Genomic DNA, 14,350 nt, shown 5'->3' with positions numbered 1-14,350 from the left:
TCCCAACCTTGAGATCATGACCTGAGCTGAAATAGGAATTGGAGGCCACCCAGACACCCCTCGAGTGCTTTTTTTTAAATAATAAATTAATTTTTAATTGTGTTCAATTTGCCAACATACAGAATAACACCCAGTGCTCATCCCGTCAAGTGCCCCCCTCAGTGCCTTTTAATTAAAAAAATTTTTTTGAAGTATCTGTTCAAAAAACTTTTTATTTTTATAATTTGAATTCAATTTGCCAACATTTAGTATAACACCCAGTGCTTATCACATCACGTGCCCTCCTAATGCCCCTCACCCAGTTACCCCATCCCCCCACCTTCCTCCCCTCCAGCAACCCTCAGTTTGTTTCCCAGATTTCAGAATCTCTCATGGTTTGTCTCCCCCTCTGATTTTTTCCATTCAGTTTCCTCTCCTTCCCTTATCGTCCCTTGCACTATTTCTTATATTCCACTCATGAATTGTCTTACAGAATCTGTAGGATTCTTCTGCCTGTCTCTCTGCCTCTCTTTCTCTGTGTCTCTCACGAATAAATAAATTTAAAAATCTTAAAAAAAATAAATCCCATCATTGCCACTTACAAGTTGCGTGACTTAAAAAAAAAATCTAGAGCTTCAGCTTCTTCATCTGTGGAAAGGGATAATGTCTACATTTTAGGTTTGTGATAAGGATTAATGATTTATTTTTTTTTAATATTTTTTTTTGAATTTTTATTTATTTACGATAGGCACACAGTGAGAGAGAGAGAGAGAGGCAGAGACACAGGCAGAGGGAGAAGCAGGCTCCACGCACCGGGAGCCCGACGTGGGACTCGATCCTGGGTCTCCAGGATCGCGCCCTGGGCCAAAGGCAGGCGCCAAACCGCTGCGCCACCCAGGGATCCCGGATAAATGATTTATATATGCAAAACACCGAATCCCCTTTGGGCACAGAGACGACCCCTAAGATGATGGTCATTCACACAGCATTTATGAAAAGGGAAAGGATGAACAGAAGAGGGTGAGTGGCTTCTCATGGCCAGTCATAGGTGATGGCTGTGAGAGCCATGTCATTTCACTCTAAATCCCAGGTGCCATGTTGTGTCTATCAATGGGCCCTTTGCCTCCATGCCTCCCAAAGTCCCTTAGTTAAAGGACAGTCCTGGAATCAGCTGTAGTCCTGCAAATGCCATCCCTTGAGCCTCGTCTATAAAGCAGAGGCACTGCTAGAGGTCCCCTCTGCCTCACAGTGTTTGGGGGGGCAGATCTGAGAAGTTAGGAACGGTTGGATGTACAGTGGCTGCCGTGGCTCATCAGTGGTAGGGGTTTTAGGGTTTTGGTTTTTTTTTTTTTTTACAATTTCTTTTTGAGACCAGGGGAAGATGAGCCATAGCAATTTTATAGCTTTTAAAGATAGTTTGACCAAAATGTTGTCCATGCTTTGCTGGCCTTTTATTGCTACTTGGCCCACAAGAAAAGCTTTCTGCGACCGAATTGAATTATTATCCTATAACGAAGTGACGAGCGAATCTGTCATCACTTTCCACATGTGACTGTTGTGTGTTATAATATGTCATTGCATGAACGCTGGATCTCTGAAACGAACCAGAATTGCATAGCCTGCCGTCAGCACCTTGGCCAGAGGCAAGTTCCCATCAGCCCAGCAGTGGGGAGGGTGCAAGCTCCCTCTAGGCGAGCAATGATTTTAAAAAATATATGCTATCTTCAGCAAATGAAGAGGGCTTTCCTGGCCCATGTATGGCCAACTAGAAGGAAAGCCAGTCTTTTCTCCTTGCATTTCCTCCCCATCTTTGTAGGCCTGCGAAGAAAAGGGGGCACGCCCAGACAGTAGAGACCGAGGAGACGGGGACAGGGAGGAAGGGAGAAATAATAGGAGCGAAGGATTGAAATAGATATCCAGGCAAGCCTTCGCCATTCCTCACTTCGGTTAACCAAGACTGTCAGTGAGTCTCACATACCTCCCAGCTACTCGAGTTCACATTATAAACTCTTCCAATTACCTGAAATCTCACTTAACTTAAATTTCAGCACATCCCCTGGGGCCCTCAAATAATCAAAGTTTGCCTGTCGAAAGTAATCCTGAAGTAGGGAAACTGCCGTGGTGACTCCGAGAAAGATCATAAAAAAAAAAAAAAAAAAAAAGCCCTCTCAGAGAATGGCATGAGAATCATTAAGTCACCAACCCGAAATTGCTGAAATGTTATCTAAAAATTACAGAGGCGAACACAGATTTAGAACAGGACTGTGGACATGCTCAGGAGCCATACAGTTGGAAAGTGGGGTACAGTCGTGGCCAGCAAAGGCCACTCCCCCAGGCATTGGGGAGTCAGTGCAGCGCGGCTGGGTTGCCTGCGGCTTGCAGGACCTCAGCGACGGGACCGTCCGTGTGGGCCTGGCCTCACTTAGCATCTTACTCCATACGGGCCCCCACTTGACCCGGCACAGTTCCGTGTGTCTCCAAGCCGCTGACACAGAGAATGAAGGTGGTAAAGGAAGTCTGTGCCCTTGGGATGTGGGGAAGTGCTCGTCCTAAGCAATAAAAATGAGGTGAAAATGCAAAGGCCAGTTTGCTGACTCTGTAGGAGCTGTCTCGTGCCCTCCCCATACATGGCAAGTTCTTGCAAACAGACTTCTGTTTGTAAAGGATGCTACAATGGAATTTAGAGATTTAGGCTTAACAGTAAGTTAGAACTGATTAGCTTACTAGAAGAGGTATTACAAATATGTAAATAAACATATATACATATATGTATTTCTATGTTATGTACATTTATATATTTCAGCTTAGTGGGAACCAAAATTCACTTATTTCTCAAATATTTATTGGGCACTCACTCTTGGTGAGGAGCTTGGCCCTGGGGATGCAAAGGTGAACGAGTTGGACCCTGGCTGCAGGGAGGCGTCAGTCTGTGGGGAGGCTGACAGGTGGGTGGGTGGCTGTGATGCCCTAGTGAAGGTGTACCCAGCATGTCACGTGGCTCTCAGGAGCCAGGGAGAGTCAGGTGGATTGCAGTCAGACAGCGAAGAGCTCTTGATTGTCAATCTCCTTAACGGAGATATTTTTAAAGACGAGTGAGTGGCAGGAACCTGGTTTATGGTTTTCAAAGGGACTGGTACGTGGACTAGACAGGTAGGGAGATGAGACTGTCATTGATGGTCCCTGCCAGACATCACTGGGCAGGGCAAAGTGGGGGTTCCGGGAATGGGGGGAGTGGTTTGTCTGAGGCTTAAGCTACTTATTTTTTATTTTTTTAAAGTTTTTATTTTTTAAAACATTTATTTATTAATGAGAGAGAGAAAGAGAGAGAGAGTTAGAGACACAGGCAGAGGGAGAAGCAAGCTCCATGCAGGGAGCCCGACATGGGACTTGATCCCGGGTCTCCAGGATCAGGCCCTGGGCTGAAGGCAGGTGCTCAACTGCTGAGCCACCGGGGCTGCCCGCTACTTATTTTTTAAAGATTATTTATTTATTAAGAGACAGAGAGAGTGTGAGCAGGGGGAGGGTCAAAGGCAGAGGGAGACAAGCAGACTCCCCACTGAGCAGGAAGCCTGATGGGGGCTCGATCCCGGGACCCTGAGATCAAGACCTGAGCCCAAGGCAAATGTTTAACCAGCTGAGCCACCCAGGCGCCCCTGAAATTGAAGTTGTGTCTGTTGTTGACTACTGTTTACCTGAAGCTGCATGCCTGGATGGAGGCTGGAAGACAGGGTAGGAAGAGGACCGTGGCAGAGTAAGAGGGGAGCAGGGGAAGAAATGCCCCTGAGAAAAGAACAAATCTGCAATTGAGAAGTTACTCAATTATTCCTGAACGTGAACCCTTCAGCCGCACGTATTTATCATCACGCCGCGAAGCCTCTGGGGCTTAGCAGGTAGGTTCCTGCAGCAGCTTGTGAGGAAACTCGCCTGGTCCCATCAGCGAGAGTCGCCAAGGAGCACGAGTCACCGTTGGAGGCGGGGGAGAGGTCCCCTCCCCGACATCCCGCACCTTCATGTCTCTCAGCGCTTATCTGGTTGTAAAGCCATCTAACTAGCAATGTAGTCTGTCAGATAGACACTTAATTGTTATGATCTTCCTTGTAGCGAATTATGATGTGCTTTATTGCAGATAACAGTAAACGGGTAGATAAAAGGCGCTCGGTGGTGAAAACTGCGGGCCTGGCTTCTTAAGGTGATAAGCACAAGGCTGCCTTCATGGTGTTTGCGTGCGGGCATGAATTAACGTCGACGGATGGCTTGTGAGTTGTGCCTTTATAATTGAAATGCAGCTCGAAAGAAATCTATCTTTGAGAGGATAATAAAAGTATTTCATGGTACCTAGTATACCTGCCGAAAAGTGGGCATATTTTACCAAGTTTATTCCGTTCACGTGTCACCGATTACCCGGTCTAGTTGTTTCTTCTGGGGGGTTTGTTTCTTTTCCCCCTTCCTCCCATCGGTAGTTGTAGACCTCGCCGCAGCCTGTAAGCCTCACCTCTGCATATGTGTCTCTGGGTATGATGAATAGAGTCTCTGAGGTTAATTAAAATAAAAGGAATTCTTATTAAATGCCCGCTGTTTCCTCTTCCACCCGTATCCGTAAGCCCCCAGAAGGGGGGATCTTAGCAGAGTTGAGGAGTGAGCTCAGCACGATGGATCTACCCGGTGAGTGTGGGGAACATTCATTGTTTTCTCCCTTCCAGCCACACCCCACTTTGGAGGGTGTTCCCCTGGATGTAATCGGCGGGGGGAGCCCAGGACTGCAGCCTGGGTGCCCGTGCTGCCCGGGCCGCGGGGGGCTGGCACAGGCTCTGCCATAGGCCGGCTGGGGGCCCTTGGGCAGAGCCGTAAAGAGGCTGAATCGTGACGGAGTTGGGCCCACCCAGATCGCGGGCCTCTGGCCTGGTCTTTCCTGCTCCTCGTCCTGCCTCCTGGCTCCACAGTGGCCCAGCCGCCGCCTTGTTTGTGAGTCCTCTGTCCTCCGGCCCGCTCTGTGGGTGCCAGTGGCCTTCCCACACGTCCTCCGTCACAGGATCGTGACCGTGGCTTACAGCCAGAGGACCCCGGCCGAGAAGTGAAGGTCTGGCTCTGCTCCTCACCACTCCGCAGGGGAGGGGACCTGACCCCGTTGAGCTTCAGCGTCCTCGCCTCCAACGTGGGGCTAATCGTACGACTTACTTCGCGGGCGGCTGTGTGGGTTGAATGTGATGCTTCCAGTCGGGCATTTCGGACAACTCGGAGCACAGCAGTGTTCGCTGAGTAGTGGCCGCTCCGCTTACTGTCGTAGTTAAGTAGAGGTCTACTTCTCGTTATTATTAACTCCTCGCAGCGCCTGGCACATAGCAGACATTGGGGGGAAAAATATGACTTTGTTTCCTCCTTCCTCTTTACCGGAAACAACCCCAAACTCTCCTTTCTCTTGGGTAGGGAGGAGAGCACGTATCCCGTGGGCCCTGTACCACCCTTGCCCAGGCGGAAGTACACCTAGACCGGGGGGCAGACATGGGAGCACGAGAACCGGGTGCCTACCCCTGGACCCCACCCATGGGACCCGAAAGTGGGGCGTTTTCCTGTGGTTTGTCCTGCTGGGCTCAGGCCTTTGACAAGCGGTTGGGCCGCCATGGGACCCACTCGGCCGCTGGCAGGATTCTGACACCAGCTGCCAGGGCGGAGGTGGGACTGCCTCCGGTTGCCTGGGTAGCAGCCCACCTCACAGACTCGCGTTACCCAGGGCGATAACAGGATCCGTATTAGGGATCAGCCAAGGCCGTGTGTTCTTTGCAGGCTTGACCAGGTCAAACTGCGAGATGCCCAGGTGTGTCTGCAAAGCCGGCCCTGGTCCCCACGGCCTGCCCCGTGAGCTTGGCAACCCATTTTTACCCAAGCTGTGTAGACAAAGATAACTTATGCCCCGTGATGCCAGGACAAAATTGTCTTCCTCAAAGGATTCTTGATGTCACCCCCCCCACCCCCGTTCAGAGCCCCTCAGGGCTCCTGCTTGCCGGGAGAATAGAACCTGAGCTCCCAGCACCACTTCCAGGCCCCTTCTGACCTCACCGCCCACCTGTCGCTCCTTCCAGCTCTATCCGATGCAGGTTTCGTGCCCCCACCCCCCCAAGAGAGCCCGGCATGTCGTTCTCTGTCCCGACAGCACATCTTCCCGTGTCTCACCTTTGTGCTTCACCGTGGCTGTGTCCCTGCTGGGAATAGTGTTTTCCCATCACCATTACCTGTCACAACGCCATCTATTCCCAAACACAATGCACCCCCCACCTGTCCTCGGGGATCCATTTTAAATAATGTTCACATCTTCCTCCCACTCTTTGAGCTGTGATCCTCTCCTTGTGATTAAAACTAGTAGAAGAGCAACACACATGCAGCACTCACTATTTTAAATGTTTTACACGTATTAGTCGTTTTAATTCTCATATTAGCCCTATGAAGGCACTATCATTATACCCATTCAACAAGTGGAGAAACTGAGGCACAGAGCAGCTAAGTAACTGATCACAGACCAAGCGAGTGGTCAAGCCAAGATCCAAACGTAGGAATCCCAGTTCCTTCTGGCTGGAGATAAAGAGGCTGATCAGATCCTGCAGTTTGATCTGATATGTCAACCATTAACTTATTATTGTTTTTTAATTTAAATTCAATGAGCCGACATATAGATCATCATTAGTTTCAGGTGTCGTGTTCGGCCATTGCTTTAAACTGTCTTTCCCTGAGTTTCTGGGAGCTTCGTTTGTATCTCTTTACAGCACTGAGCATACTATGGTTAGTAACGATTAGTGAATGATGACCAGGCTGCATATTATCATCTATTATTATCTCTTTTATGATATTAATAATTTTTACCACCATAAAAAAGTACCAGGCACTGTCCTAAGTTTATAGGCATTTATGTCTCGCCGGGAATGTGCACCTTGATTTGGTGTGTGGAGAGAGATGCACTGGGCTGAGAGGAACCCTCGGCTCGGGTTTTGGTTCTGGGCCCTGCTAGTCAGCCCTGGGTAAGCCAGTGGGCCATGCTCAGTCCCAGCTTCCTCATCTGTGCAGGTAGGGGCCTGGCTTAGAGGATTCCTGAGGTCTCTACTAGGCGTGAGTTTGAGAGTCTGTAAAAAAGGGGACAACACCACGTGTGTCACAGGGTGTCGAGGTAAGATAATGGATGGCATTTTCTCATTCATTGTATGTACGTATTGAGCCCCAACTACGTACTGTGCATTATTCTTATTGTGTAGCATATGGAATGAAGAAGCAAAGCCCTTGTGGCCGTGGAGAGAGAGAGAGAGAGAGAGAGAGAGAGAGAGATTGAAAATAAACCAATAGTTATATAACTCAAGGTCAAGTAATAAGTGCAATGAAGGAAATAACAGTATAAGGATTGAGAGTCTGGGTGGTGACAGACAGGGCAAGCTTCCTGAGAAGGAGACATTACAACAGGGAATGGGCCATGCAATCCAAGCAGAGGAAACAGCAGTGCAAAGGCCCTGAGGTTACAAAGGGCTTCATGTGGTCATAGACCAAGCAGCCTCTCAAGTGTTCAGATGGAGGCACCCAGGTAGAGATGAGAGGGAATGCAGATGAGAGTGGGAGCTGGTGATACCAATATGGGTGAAATCAGCACAGAAATGACAGGAAAACCATTGGAATGGATGAGATGCCTTGATTGGGGTTGGGAAGTGGATTTGAGTTAGCCAAGAGAAGAGGGCCCAGGGCCTGAATCACAGCTTACATAACCGTGTGCAAGTGTCCTTTGAAAAACCAAGTGACTTGTGTTCATGATTCAGCTGGTGAAAGGCCCAGTGTGGTCGTCAGCACACGGCCGGCTGGAATTCTCGGGGATGGAGTTGGCTGATGGCTGAGCAGATGGCTAGGTGGCCCCTTGTGCCTCAACCCTTTCCCACGATATGATTGAAAAGGCCCCAGGAGAGCTGCCTGTCTTCCAAGCAGGGCCTCAACATACTATGACTCAAAATGTGCCACTCAGAATACAATGATCTCTGTAAGTGTCTTGTTAAAAATGTGGTGAGACCCGAAAGAGGTGATATGTGGACCTCCTAATACTGTAGGTGGCACCATAGAGGATACTAACAAGAGCCTGGAATTTGTGGTGAAAAGTCCTGGTCTGAGGGGCGCCTGGGGGGGGGGGGGGCTCAGTTGGTTAAACGTCTGCCTTTAGCTCAGGTCATGATCCCGGGGTCCTGGGATCGGGCCCTATGCCTCGCTCCCTGCTCAGCTGGGAGTCTGCTTCTCCCTCTCTCTCTGCTCATACTCACTCCTCCTCCTCTCTTTCTTTCTCTCTCAAATAAATAAAATTAAAAAAAAAAAAAGTCCTGGTCCGGGAAAGACAATCTCAGCTACTTTGTCAAATGAGAGAAAACAGTTCATGTCGCACTTGTCATACGATGCAGACCATCAAACGAGGGAGTGTCTGTGAAAGTGTTTTGTTCTCTTGAAATGCTAGAAGAATAATACCTTTAATTTTGAAAAAGTGTACAAAGTCAAATTCTAGCATAGCACCTTCCATTTCAAGCTCAGTGAGGTGGGCAGGGCAGGGATCAATCCCAAGGCACTAATGATCTCTGTTACGGAATAGTCTTTATTTGGGTGTCATTGTGCACACTCATCTCTCAAAACTCATTAAGCACCGTCTCCTCCATGTAGTCTTCCTCCCCACCACCCCCTTCCCACCCTCACCCCCTTCCCACCCTCACCCCTCTCGGTGACCTTCGTTAGATATTTGTCCAGTGAATGAGTAAGCGTGCAGAGTGCCTTACTACAGAACAGTAGTGTACAAGCTTCTAGAATGACGGTCTGCAATAAATGTGTGAAAATATGCAGGTGTGTGTGTGTGTGTGTGTGTGTGTGTGTGTATTCCTACACACATGTTCAAAAAGAAAAGTTTTGGTGAAATTGCATGGGTTACTGGCATCTTTTTATTTTATTTTTTTTAAAGAAAATGAAGGGTTGCAAGTGAATTGATCTCGCTATACCGATGAACGCGTCACAACCCCAGACTTGGAAATGACGGCAGCCAGGAACTTTGTTCTTTGCGGTTGGGCACGTTGCTTATCTGTGAGGTTCCAGCACTGGAGGCCAATTCTAAGGAAAAAAGAAAGAAAACAGGAGGCTGTGGGAACAGACACATAGCATTATGGCAGCCTGGAGATGGGCCGCATGTAACGTACTTTTAGTTTTTCCTGGCTCAGAACGAGGAAGTCAGAATCTAATAAATGCTTAGGTTTGGGACAATTACTGATTGAGGAAGATTGGGTTTTAGTCCCATACGTGTCACTGGGACTATGTAGAGATTTGCAAGGGTGGCTTTCAAGTTAAAGTCAGGTTCCGTGTCCAAAATCCTTGGGCCCCAGAGGCATTTCAGATGCAGGAGTTCTTGAACCCTGCGAGGAAATGCCATAAGCATACGGTACGTTAGGTATCGGCCCCCGCTGACTCCCGGGGAGTGACTTAATCAATAATCAAACACGTTGATTTGTCTTCAGCAAATGTATGAATATTCATGGTTAGTGGCAGAAAGACCATAAACACCCTCACACTGGCTGAGGTCACTCGTGGGACGTGAATACGTTTTCGGTTTTCAGAACGTCTGTGGGGAGGGAGGGATTCAGAAAAACCCACAAGGGATTGTGGAAATAAGGTTTGTTATCCGGGTATCATGTTTTTCCTTTTCAAAATCAGCAGGGCCCACTTGATGGGATGAGCACTGGGTGTTCTATATGTTGGCAAATTGAACTTAAATTTAAAAATGTAAAAAATAAAATAAAATAAAATTTCCAGAAGGAAACAAACAATCAGCAGGACCGTTGATCCCTTTGGGAGACCAGTGTTTGGCTCTGTGCCTCACCCAGAGGAGGCATCTAGAAAATATTTGTTGAGTGGGCAGCTGAGACCAGCCACAGCTTACAGACAACAGTTCCAGCCCGGCCGCTTTGGAGGAAATAACCCTCTGGTTCTCTGACGCCCGGTAGTTGATCCCATTTCTTCTAAGTGGAGAGAAGCCTTAATGCTTCCACTTGGCTCCCTCTCAAGGAGCGCAGGTGAGAGAGTCTTTTGTTTTTTCCTTCTTCCTTCCAGCCTCGTCTGAGGAAAGAAGAGGCAGGTCCCCTCGTTTAGGAGGGGAGCGGGTGCAGAAATCAAAGTTTCCCTTCATTTGTTCCAGGTCTAAAAAGTAGCCAAATTCAAAACCACACTTCCTTAGCTTCCCTGTGCCGGGAATACCAACTCAACGTAGCAACCGATGCCACAAATATGCTGGTATTTTTTTTTCTTTCTTTTCTTTTTTTCACAGAATGCTTAGTTTTTCAGGAATTGGGGCTTCCAGGGGCTGGCTCTCCAGAGGTCTGGGTTCACATTCTGACTCTGCGGCCCCACGGCACATTACGTGACCTCTTCCACCTGAGGTCCACCTTCTCACGCGGAAAGTATTTGTCACAAAAACTGTGCTTTTGGGTCATGGTGATAATACTGGGGATAGTGGATCTTCCTGTCGTGGTGACTCAGCAGAAGCAGAGAGCAGGGGCAGATACCATCTCCACCCGTCTCCCTGTGCTCGCATTCTTTGATATGGACTGCATGAGTCAGGACGGGCTAAATTACGCCCTGGTACCAAACACCCCCCCTCCCCAAATCCCTGTACCTTAACACCACAAAATTTTACTTCTGGATCATGTCAGTTTTGCTGTGGGCCCAGACGACTCTCCAGGGCAGGTGTCTGCTGTGTTGGCATCACCCTCTTGGCTGTTTGGTTCTTGGGCATCGCCGTAGCCACACCTGCTTCCATACCTGTTGCAATGGGGGAGGGGAAGGCGTGGCGATTCTTACCTTGACTCTTAAGCGTTTTCACCCTGGGAGTGCCTCATGTCCCCTCCAGGCCCATTTTATGGGCTAAAGCAAGTCTCATGGCTCTACCTTCCTCCAAAGCATGGGGAGGGACAGGCCTGTCATGGACGTGGCAGGAAAGGAAAGCTGGAAATATTAGAGGCGCCAGTGTCAGCCACATAGGCATCAGCTTGTTATTGCAAGCACAGCTTCAGCCCAGCACCCACTGCCACCGGGTGGCATCCTGTGGCCCCTGTTATCCAGGGATTCCGGAAATGCCACTGTCAAGGGTGATTTTTGGAAATCGTTAAGGCTTCTCTGTCCTAGATAAGTTGGAGGAAGCAATTTCTGGGGGCTTGACGCGAGGTTTACCTCCTGGACTGGAGCCCCTCCCTATCCCGGTGTTTTCCAGGACACCCATTACCCCCAAGGATACTAGATGATGGTGTTAAAATCCTGGGTCCCTCAAGTCACAGGGCACCCTGGGAACCCCTCTCATTTTCCAGGCGGTGTGTGTTTGTTCTGTTCCTGATGTTGTGTGGCTTTCCCAGGGCCGCTGCAGCTCACCATCAGCTCCTCACTAGACCCCCTTCTGGACGGAGGCCGCCTGGCTCCGCCTGGTGATTTTCTACTGTCCACCTCCTCCGTCGTCTACACTTCCCCCATCCTCCTCCTCTAGGAGCTGAACTGTCTCCAGCACAGCACGTTGGTTTGTCTGGCTTTCTGTTCCATTTGTGGAACCTCCTGAGGCTGGGGCTGGATCCGTGCACTTGCCAGTTGTTCAGAGCTGCCAACAAGGAGGCTCTTCAGGACCCTTCCCTTCCAGTTCCTTCCAGTTTTTCTGGTGTTTGTTTCCAATCGGAGGGATAGGAAATGGGTCATTTTAACAGCTGCCATCCCAGGGAGTAAACGAATACCATTTTAGAACGAGTACGAGAAATTCCTTCCCATCCCCTGGTCTCGGCTCCTCCACACACAACCCTCTCCCAGGATTTTCTTTTTTCTTTTTTTTTTCATTTTTCTCCCAGGGTTTTCTATTGTTTGATAACATACGTAGGCTCTTTGGCCAGGTGCAGAATAATGTAGCCGTGCTTGTACTTGTAGCCGTGCTGGTACTTGGTCAGAACCCCTCTGTGCTACAGAAAGAGGCGCAGGTATCCCTGGGACGGTTCTGAGACCGTGCCCTGTCCCTGGATCCATGGGCCGCTGCTGGCCTCTCTAACTATAATAGTTAGGGTTCTAACTTTGGAGACCTCGCGAAGCTAGAGGCCTCTTGAGCCTGGGTTTTCAAAGCGCAGCTGCAGTAGGAACCCCCTGGGCCATGTGCGAACAGTGCAGATTCCTGCCAGTACCTGAGATTCCAACTCGGTGGGTCTGAGCTGAGGCCAGGAGTCCGCACTTTCACGAGCATCCCCGGGGGACACAGAGCGGTGTTCCTTCTTGATGCTGCCGCAGGAGGGACCACCGGGGAGCCGTCCCACCCTCGCCAGGGCAGTGCCACTTTGAGCTCTTGCAGAAATGAGGCTCCAGCCTGAGATCTGTTCTATTGACAAAAGTAAATGACAATGCAAATTTTGCAATTTGCTGTTCTTTTTTTTTTTTTTTATAAATTAATTTTTATTGGTGTTCAATTTACCAACATACAGAATAACACCCAGTGCTCATCCCGTCAAGTGTCCCCCTCCGTGCCCGTCACCCATTCACCCCCACCCCCCGCCCTCCTCCCCTTCCACCACCCCTAGTTCGTTTCCCAGAGTTAGAAGTCTTTATGTTCTGTGTCCCTTTCTGATATCTCCCACACATTTCTTCTCCCTTCCCTTATATTCCCCTTCACTATTATTCATATTCCCCAAATGAGTGAGAACATACACTGTTTGTCCTTCTCCGATTGACTTACTTCACTCAGCATAATACCCTCCAGTTCCATCCACGTTGAAGCAAATGGTGGGTATTTGTCATTTCTAATGGCTGAGGAATATTCCATTGTATACATAAACCACATCTTCTTTATCCATTCATCTTTCGATGGGCACCGAGGCTCCTTCCACAGTTTGGCTATTGTGGACATGGCTGCTAGAAACATCGGGGTGCAGGTGCCCCGGCGTTTCATTGCATCTGAATCTTCGGGGTAAATCCCTAACAGTGCAATTGCTGGGTCGTAGGGCAGGTCTATTTTTAATTCTTTGAGGAGCCTCCACACAGTTTTCCAGAGTGGCTGCACCAGTTCACATTCCCACCAACAGTGTAAGAGGGTTCCCTTTTCTCCACATCCTCTCCAACAATTTGCTGTTCTAAACCATAGTACGTGGAAGAAAGAGCGGTCGAGCAGCGGCTTCCTAGGGATCCCCCTGTTGTTGCCGCGGCTTTAGGTTCTACTAGGATGTGTTTGCTTTCTTACCCTTGGGTGAAGGTATAATTGTCCTGTTTTGCATGCCCTGAAGGGACCGCAGGGATCCTGCTCTGCAGATCCGGGGCCACTGGGTCTCAGCAGAGCCCTTTGTGCCTGCTTTCTGCTTCGTACCTTAGGCCCCAGGGAAGCGAGTCCTATTACTGCGCTTCACGGCTTCCGAGGCCCTGTTTGAACCATGTCTTGGGGGAGAAACAGCTTCTGTCTTGGATCCTAACAGACAACAGTTCAGGGTCGGGGAACATGAATTTCCACTTTGCCAGTCTTCCCTTCGTGGGCCAGATCTTCCAGCTAATCTCGGCCAAAGCACCTTACAATGTCTCCGTGCAATTAGGATTTTCTTCCCCAAAGTTGGAAGACAGTACCTTTGCGGCCTTAGAGTCAGATCTGAAAAATTGAAGGGACAAAGGTGGCCGTCTTTGTGCCACCAATACTAATGGCAGTGACAACGGAGGCTGCTGATCGTGGGCAAAGCACCAAAGGCGTGAGGGCAGATCTGCTAAATTGTGTGTAAATGGGATTTCTTCCTGTGAAATCTCAATACCTCCCTTAGGACATTGCAGTTGAGATATTTGAGCCACTCTTCTCTGATATTTACTCGTTGGGGATTTTACTCCTGAGAAATCACAGTGGCAACAGAACCATTTTGCCTCCACGAAGACGATGTCAAAGTCTTAAAAGTCCAGGACATTTTAAGGCAAGATTCCAACCTCATTACTGCCGAGAATAAGATTCACCCAAGGTGGAAGCGTCCTCTCTTAGAACTCAAATCTGTCTCCGAATGGCTTTTCTTTCCCCTTTGTTTTTGAAGCTAAGCAATTACTTTTTTTTTTTTTACGGAAAAAAAATTGTGCTAATGCACAAAACTCTTTTTCCCCTTTCATTTATTTGAAATTGAACTTAACAAAGTCAGTTCCAAGCAAGCACTATATATGAGTAATGCTTTTTGTCCATAAAAGAGCATTGACTCCAATGGTACGGGAGCGCCGATTCTCTCTCTGCTTTGTGTGAGCGTCTATAATGACAAAGTGCTCATGTCAGAGTGTATAATGAAACTATAAATTGTTTTCATGAATGCTCTGAATTTGGTCTTTTACGGGGCAAATTCAAAAGGTATTTAATGCC

At 48.7% G+C, this 14,350-nt stretch overlaps 1 protein-coding gene across 3 annotated transcripts in view; it reads left to right on the top strand.

The window, feature by feature from the left end:
• Positions 1-14,350, top strand: part of CCDC149 (coiled-coil domain containing 149) — a 103,772-nt gene that overhangs the window by 19,197 nt on the left and 70,225 nt on the right. The window lies entirely within an intron of this gene.

This window comes from Nyctereutes procyonoides, unplaced genomic scaffold (assembly GCF_905146905.1).
Source record: "Nyctereutes procyonoides isolate TBG_1078 unplaced genomic scaffold, NYPRO_anot_genome, whole genome shotgun sequence".
Classification (NCBI taxonomy): Eukaryota; Metazoa; Chordata; class Mammalia; order Carnivora; family Canidae; genus Nyctereutes; species Nyctereutes procyonoides.
This window is presented reverse-complemented; position numbering and strand designations above follow the sequence as displayed.